General features: G+C 53.3%; 1 protein-coding gene across 6 annotated transcripts in view; it reads left to right on the top strand.

The window, feature by feature from the left end:
* The first annotated feature begins 1,551 nt into the window (after window positions 1-1,551).
* The window catches only part of ARL13B (ADP ribosylation factor like GTPase 13B), a 98,180-nt gene continuing 92,837 nt past the window's right edge, over window positions 1,552-6,894 (top strand). For 4 of the 6 annotated variants that reach the window (XM_030581623.1, XM_030581633.1, XM_030581613.1 and 1 more), the window contains exon 1: window positions 1,553-1,807. The gene's annotated coding sequence lies outside the window, so the exon portion shown is untranslated. Of the gene's footprint in view, window positions 1,808-6,894 lie in introns of all 6 variants that reach the window. The other 2 variants (XM_030581595.1, XM_030581586.1) reach the window with 1 other exon arrangement.

Raw genomic sequence — 6,894 nt, 5'->3', positions numbered from 1 at the left:
AGTATGCCTTGTGGTGTATCATTTAAAAATACATAATTTGCTGATTATCAGTGTCCTGGTAAAATATATGCGGCAACCTTGTATGTAAAGTTATAAGATTCCTGTGCATGATATAACTGAGACATGTTCCTGAACTTGTTCCAAGTCTGGGGAGTGGCCACAAAGAAGTTGCCCAGAGACAGAAGTCAAGCTCACCCCTCAGCCAGGTGTCAACAAAATCAAATAGACCATCACCTGGTTAAGTAGCCATTTTTTGGCAGGTCAGAGGGTGTGGGTGAAAAATCTACATCTGGACAAAGAAACAATTTGGGGTTTCTGTCCACACACACTTTCTGTCTCCTAAACCTCCCCTAGAGATGCTTCTTGAAGAAAAGAAAGAACTATAAGAAGGGAGAGCAGATGCCCCAAATTAAGCCCTTTCTCTCTATCCGTGGGATCCACAACACCTGAAGAACAAAGGAAGCAGCATTGAACTAGGAATTGAAAGAAATTCAACCAGTAAGACTGTTGGAACAATGGGTAAGAGTGTGAATTCATTTAGCTTAACTTTGTTTTATTTTCTTGTAACCAACAGTTACAAGAAAATAAATTAGTTATGCCTCATTACTTGTAATCCCTTCAAATCTATCATTCTGTAGTTAATAAACTTGTTTTATTGTTTTATCTAAAGCAGTGTGTTTGGATTGAAGCATTTGGGAAAATCCATTTATGATAACATGGTTTGTACACATCATTTTCTATTAATGAAATGACAGACTTTATATAAACGTGTGTTGTCCAGGGAAGAGCTGGGCAGTACAAGAAGTACATTTCTGGGGGAAAGTCTAGGACTGAGAATTTGCTGGGGTTATTATGCAGTGTAATTCAAGGGTGGCTGGCCATAATCACTTCCAGACTATAACTGGGAGCCAAGTAACTTACATGCTGAAGGCTGTGTGTGAGCAGACCAGGAGTGGTTACTCTCACAGCAAAACAGTGCAAAAGATACCCCAGGATGGAGAATTGCAGGGACACAGTTGTTCAACCGTCCAGATTGTACAGCTAAGTAATATTACAAGTAGAAACAGCTCCCCAGCCAGACCCACCCAGGGGACACCAGGCACAGCTCCCCAGTCAGATACCTCCCCAGGGACACCAGGCACAGCTCCCCAGCCACCTTCCCAGGGACACCGGGCACAGCTCCCCAGTCAGACACCTCCCCAGGGACACCGGGCACAGCTCCCCAGCCAGACACCCTGGGACAGGGCGAGCCCTGCTGAGCACGGGAGGGGCAGGAGGCCCTGTCCCATGTTAGGAGACTATAAAGGAGTGAATGGGCTGGAAGCTGGAGTCTCCCCCCCAAGAATTCTATCCCCGCCCCTGTAAAGCAATTGGTTGCCCTTCCTCATTAAACAGCAAAAATCTCCTCGCTCCCGATTGGCTCTCCCACAGCTCCGCCCCCTCTGTGGCTCACATGGTGGCCCCTCCCATTTCCCGGTAACCATGGGTTACCATCCTAGTTACGTTCCCCTTCTTCCTCGCTTGTAGCGTTCTCCGTGTGGCTGCGACCCCAGCCAATGGGCGAGCGCAGAGGAGGGGGCAGTCACGTGAGCTAGTCACGTGCTACCACTGTGGCTGCGTTGGGCCCGCAGGAGCCGGTTCTGAGGCAGCTACCAGCCCGAAGGCGGCTCCCCCCCCCCCTTCCGGGGCCCTCATGGCGGGGGCAGGGCGCGGTGCGGCGCGGGGGGGCGCGCGAGAGGAGCAGCCGGCGGGCGGGGCCACAGGCGCCTACGCGGCTTCGTCGCCTCGCCCCGCTGCTGAGCGCCAGGTAACGGGGTAGCCGCGAGCGCCGGGCTGGAGCCTCTGACCCCCTCCCGCCCCCCGTCGGGCCTGGTCCCTGCCCCCGGCTCCCCTCGCTCCTGCGTCAGGGCCGGGCTTGCTGGGCTCGTTCGCGGTGCCCGCGGGCCCTGCTCTGCCTCCGGGAGCCGCGCCCCAGCTTCATGCGGGGCTTCGGACAGCTGCGAGGCGCGGGGGCCAGGCCGAAGACACGGGGGTGGGCTCTGGCGCCTGCTGGCGGGAGCGTTAGCCCGGGGCTCGGGGAGGGGAAGGCAGTCCCAGCGCATCATTCCCCTGGGCGGGGCGGGGCGGTGCAGCCCGAGTGTCTGCCTGGCCAAAGGCGGCTTGCTTCAGTCCTGGGAGAGGAGTCTGTGGGCAAAGCCTTGGGCAGACTGTTAAGTCTGCAGTGAGACAAGGTGGGTGAGGTAATCGCTTTTATTGGACCCGCTTCTGTTGGCGAGAGTGAGACACAAGCTTTGGAGCTACACGGGGGCTCTTCTTTCAGGTTTGGGGGAGAGAGCTCAGTGTGGCTCCAAAGCTTGTCTCTCTCTCATCAAGAGAAGTAGCTCCAATGAACGAAAATATCTTCTGTACCTTGTCTCTCTAATAGTCTGGCACTGACCTGGCCAGGACAACAGTGCAAACAACATATTAAATCTCTAGACAGAGTAGAGTGGATCTTTGGTACCACCAGAAAGAAAATCTCTTCCCAGGGTGGAAGAGACCAATAGACTAGAGCATGGGTCTCAAACTCAAGTGACCACGAGGGCCACATGAAGACTAGAACGTTGGCCTGAGGGCTGCATTAGTGACACCTCCCCGATCCACCCTCAGCTCTGCCTTGCCTCTTCCCACCCCTTCCCTGAAATCCCCATCCCAACTCTGCCCCCACGGGGTTCAGAAGGGGTGTGGCAGTGGCTCAGGGCAGGGAGTTGGAGTGTGGGGTGCAGGAGGGGTGAGGGGTGTGGCAGGGGGTTGGGTGCAGATTGCAGCAAGTGGCTCATGGAAAGGGGGTGGGTGTGTGGCAGAGGAATCAGGGTGCATGGTATGGTGGGGGTTGGGATGCGACAGGGGGCTCAGGGCAGTGGGTTGGGTGCAGGAGGGGTGTGGCAGGAGTTGGGTTATGGCAAGGGGCTCAGGGCAGGGGGTTTGACAGCAGGAGGGGGTTGGGGGAGCAGGCTCTGGCAGGCCTGCCTGGCCTTTCCCTGCCCTGCTGCAGGAAGTGGCGGGAACATGTGGGAGGAGAGGTGCAGGAGTGTGTGTTGCTGTTGCTTCAGGCACTGCCCCCAGCAGTTCCCATTGGCTGGGAATGGAGAACTGTGGTCAATGGGAGCTACTGGGGGCAGTGCCTGAAGCAACATCAACACACGCCCCTGTGCTTCTCCTTCCCCAGGTTCTTTCCGCTTCCCGGGGCAGGCAGGGAGCCTGTCCCGCCCCTGGGTGTCAGGCTGGAGCCTCTCTAGGTAAGCACTGGGGGAGGGCGGGGGGGCTGTGAGGAGTCTGCGGGCCGCAGAAAATAACCTCACGGGCCGCATCTTTGGGACCCCTAGAGTAGACCTATCTGCAGAGCAGTGGCTGGACATTGCTGCAGATGCATGGATCCGTTTGGACTACTGTTTGTGCAGTAACTTTGCATTACAGAAGAACAACTTTTAGTGGTTTGACTATCATACTGTCTCATAGCATAGTAGTGTTCCTTCTTATTTTGTACATCTGTTAGGTTAGTTTTCACGGGTAGGAATAGTATTAAAATTTTTGCTGAAAAAGCTTTTACTGTTGAAGCCACCTCGAGGTTTTGTTCAAAATAAAATACAACTAAAATAATCCCATCCCCTTCTCTAAAATTCAAATTTAAGAAAAGTCAGGCAAGGCATGTAATAAATGGAGCCAAATGTGATTAAAGTAAAACACTTCTTGGGGAGTGGTAGTTTTAAAGGCTTGGTTTTGTTTTGTTTTTTGTTTTTTGTTTTAAATAATTAATTTATAAGTGAGACATCAGACTGTTGTCTTGGGAAGAAAATTTCCCACTTTAAACCTCACTACAGCAAAGGCAAAAATTATCTGGTAATCTAAGACGTGATGGTGGTTTACCTAAAAACAGTTTTGCCCTACACTGTGAAGATACATAAAAGTGTTTTAAATTTGTTCCACTGTGTGACTTCGTCCATAGATTTAGTATTTTTTCCTGATAATGATTTGCCTACGTTTATATCTCATATGCTTGTTTGGGTTCCAGTCCATTGTGATTGCTTGTAGCTTTGCTGAGCAGCAACCAAAGAGGTTCTGCTCTGTTTTGTAGTTGACATTCAAACCTCTGTAGGCAGCAGAGAAGCCATCAAGAACTACTGCAGTAGTTTTCAAATGTTTGTATTGGTGACCCCTTTCACACAGCAAGCCTCAAATGTGACCTCCCCACCCCCCTTTTAAATTAGTTTTAAAAAAATATTTAACACTATTATAAATTATGGATGTGAAGTGGGGTTTGGGGTGGAGGCTGACAGCTTGCGACCCCTCAGGTAATAACTTTGCGACCCCTGAGGAGTCACGATTCCCCATTTGAGAACCCCTGAACTACTGGTTTCATGCTACTCTCTGGGAAAGCCATGAGCAGTAGCAAAAATAGGTGATGTAGTTATTGATGAGGGAGGAAGAGACAGACTGAGAGAGGACTTCTTTACTGAAGACTTCCTTCCACCAGCAACCAAGATGCTATGGAAGGAGTGTGTTGTAGAGGCACTCCTTCCACCCCTGGAAAGCTGTGGAATGTTTGGGGAGACAAATCTGTCTCCAAGCAGTCAGATAAGCAGCTGATAAATGTGAAGCCTCATTACTCAGAGGCGGGTATTAGAGGCAGCATCTTTGAGCAGATTCTGAGGACAGTTTCCTTGTAGTAATCCCAGGATACTTGTACTTCCTAGAAACTGGCGAGGGAGATTCGAGCTTCTTACTAGCATGTTGCTGCTGAGTCTAGTGGGGAGAGAAATAGTGGTATTAGGAAGGATGGTTCCCATACTCTTCCATATCAGCCACTAGATCAGGCCTGTACAACTTGTAAAGTGGCAAGGGCCACATTACTCCAAAGAAAACAGCTGAGGGCTGAAACCCCCCGACTCCGCGGAAACACCTCCCCCAGGACCTCCCGGCCCCATGGAAACACCCCGCCCCAGCACCACCCAGCCCTGCAGAAACAAACCCTCCTTCCCCAGCGCTGCCCCACCAAAACAGCTGTGGGCCAAAAAGGAAGGTTGGGGGTGGGGAGGTGATACTTGATTTTAAATCAACCAGGGGCTCACAGCTGAAGAGGTGGCTGGGAGCTGTCAGGGTCAAATTAAAGGGCCCGGGGCTCCGGTGGCTGGGGGAACCCGGAGCTTTGCGGGGCTGGGGCAGGGATTTAAAGGGCCCAGAGCTCCTGCAGCTGAAGGGAACCCGAGTCCTTTAAATCCCAGCCCCAGCCCATCCGCTGGAGCCACGGCCGGGATTCAAAGGGCTCTGGGCTGCCCGCAGAGATTCCTGGCCGTGGCCAGGATTCAAAGGGCTCAGGGCTCCCTGCAGAGATTCCTGGCCGCGGCTGAGATTTAAGGGCTCTGGGCTCCCCGCCGCTGCTGGCAGCCAGAGCCCTTTGATTCCTGGCCGCGGCTGGGATTTAAATGGCTCTGGGCTCCCTGCCGCTGCGGGCAGCTCAGAGCCTTTTGAATCCGGGCGGCTGAGATTTAAAGGGCTCTGGGCTCCCCGTGGCTGCAGGCAGCCCAGAGCCCTATGAATCCTGGCCGTGGCTGAGATTTAAAGAACTGGGTTTCCCGCTGCTGCGGGCAGCTCAGAGCCTTTTGAATCCCGGCCGCAGCTGAGATTTAAAGAGCTCTGGGCTCCCCAGCGCTGCCGGCAGCCCAGAGCCCTATAAATCCTGACTGCGGCTGAGATTTAAAGGGCTCTGGGCTCCCTGCCGCTGCGGGCAGCTCAGAGCCTTTTGAATCTTGGCTGCGGCTGGGATTTAAAGGGCTCTGGGCTCCCCGCCATTGCGGACTGCTCAGAGCCTTTTGAATCCTGGTCGCGACTGGGATTTAAAGGGCTCTGGGCTCCCTGCCACTGCGGGCAGCCCAGAGCCCTTTGATTCCCCGCCACGGGCCGCATCTTGTGCAAGCCTGCACTAGATAATAGGAAAGCTACTCTGGTTAATTATTAGATGTGGTAGACTTTTCTGTCCCAGCAGCATAAACAAATTTGAAAGGGCACTTAATTTAAAAAACACACGTGTCTCCTACTGTTGTTTATAACACCTAAGATCATTCTACCTTGAAATCAGACCATTCTTAAATTTTTGTTTACTTTGCATTTGACTGCCTATTGTGTATAGTCAGGTTTCACAGTGGTCGCCCTGTTAGTCTGTATCAGCAAAAACAATGAGGAGGCCTTGTGGCATCTTAGGGTATGTCTACATCTAAAATTTTGCAGCGCTGGTTGTTACAGCTGTATTAGTACAGCTGTATAGGGCCAGCGCTGCAGAGTGGCCACACTTACAGCAACCAGCGCTGCAAGTGGTGTTAGATGTGGCCATACTGCAGCGCTGTTGGGCGGCTTCAAGGGGGTTCGGGGAACGTGAGAACAAACCGGGGAAGGAGACCAGCTTTGCCGCGGTTTGCTCTCGCGTTCCCCGAACCCCCCTGCAAACCGCAGGGAAGGAGACCTGCTTGCACGGAGGTTCGGGGAACGCGAGAGCAAATCGGGGAAGGAGACCAGCTTCGCCGCGGTTTGCTCTCGCGTTCCCCGAACCACCCTGCAAACCGCAGGGAAGGAGACCTCCTTGCACGGAGGTTCGGGGAACGCGAGAGCAAACCGGGGAAGGAGACCAGCTTCGCCGCGGTTTGCTCTCGCGTTCCCCGAACAAGCAGGTCTCCTTCCCTGCGGTTTGCAGGGGGGTTCGGGGAACGCGAGAGCAAACCACGGCGAAGCTGGTCTCCCTCCCCGGTTTGCTCTCGCGTTCCCCGAACCCCTGTGCAAGCAGGTCTCCTTCCCTGCGGTTTGCAGGGTGGTTCGGGGAACGTGAGAGCAAACCGGGGAAGGAGACCAGCTTCGCCGCGGTTT

The sequence above is a fragment of the Gopherus evgoodei genome, chromosome 1 (genome assembly GCF_007399415.2).
Source record: "Gopherus evgoodei ecotype Sinaloan lineage chromosome 1, rGopEvg1_v1.p, whole genome shotgun sequence".
Taxonomy (NCBI): Eukaryota; Metazoa; Chordata; order Testudines; family Testudinidae; genus Gopherus; species Gopherus evgoodei.
Note: the sequence above shows the minus strand (reverse complement) of the source record. Positions and strands in the feature narration are given on the sequence as shown.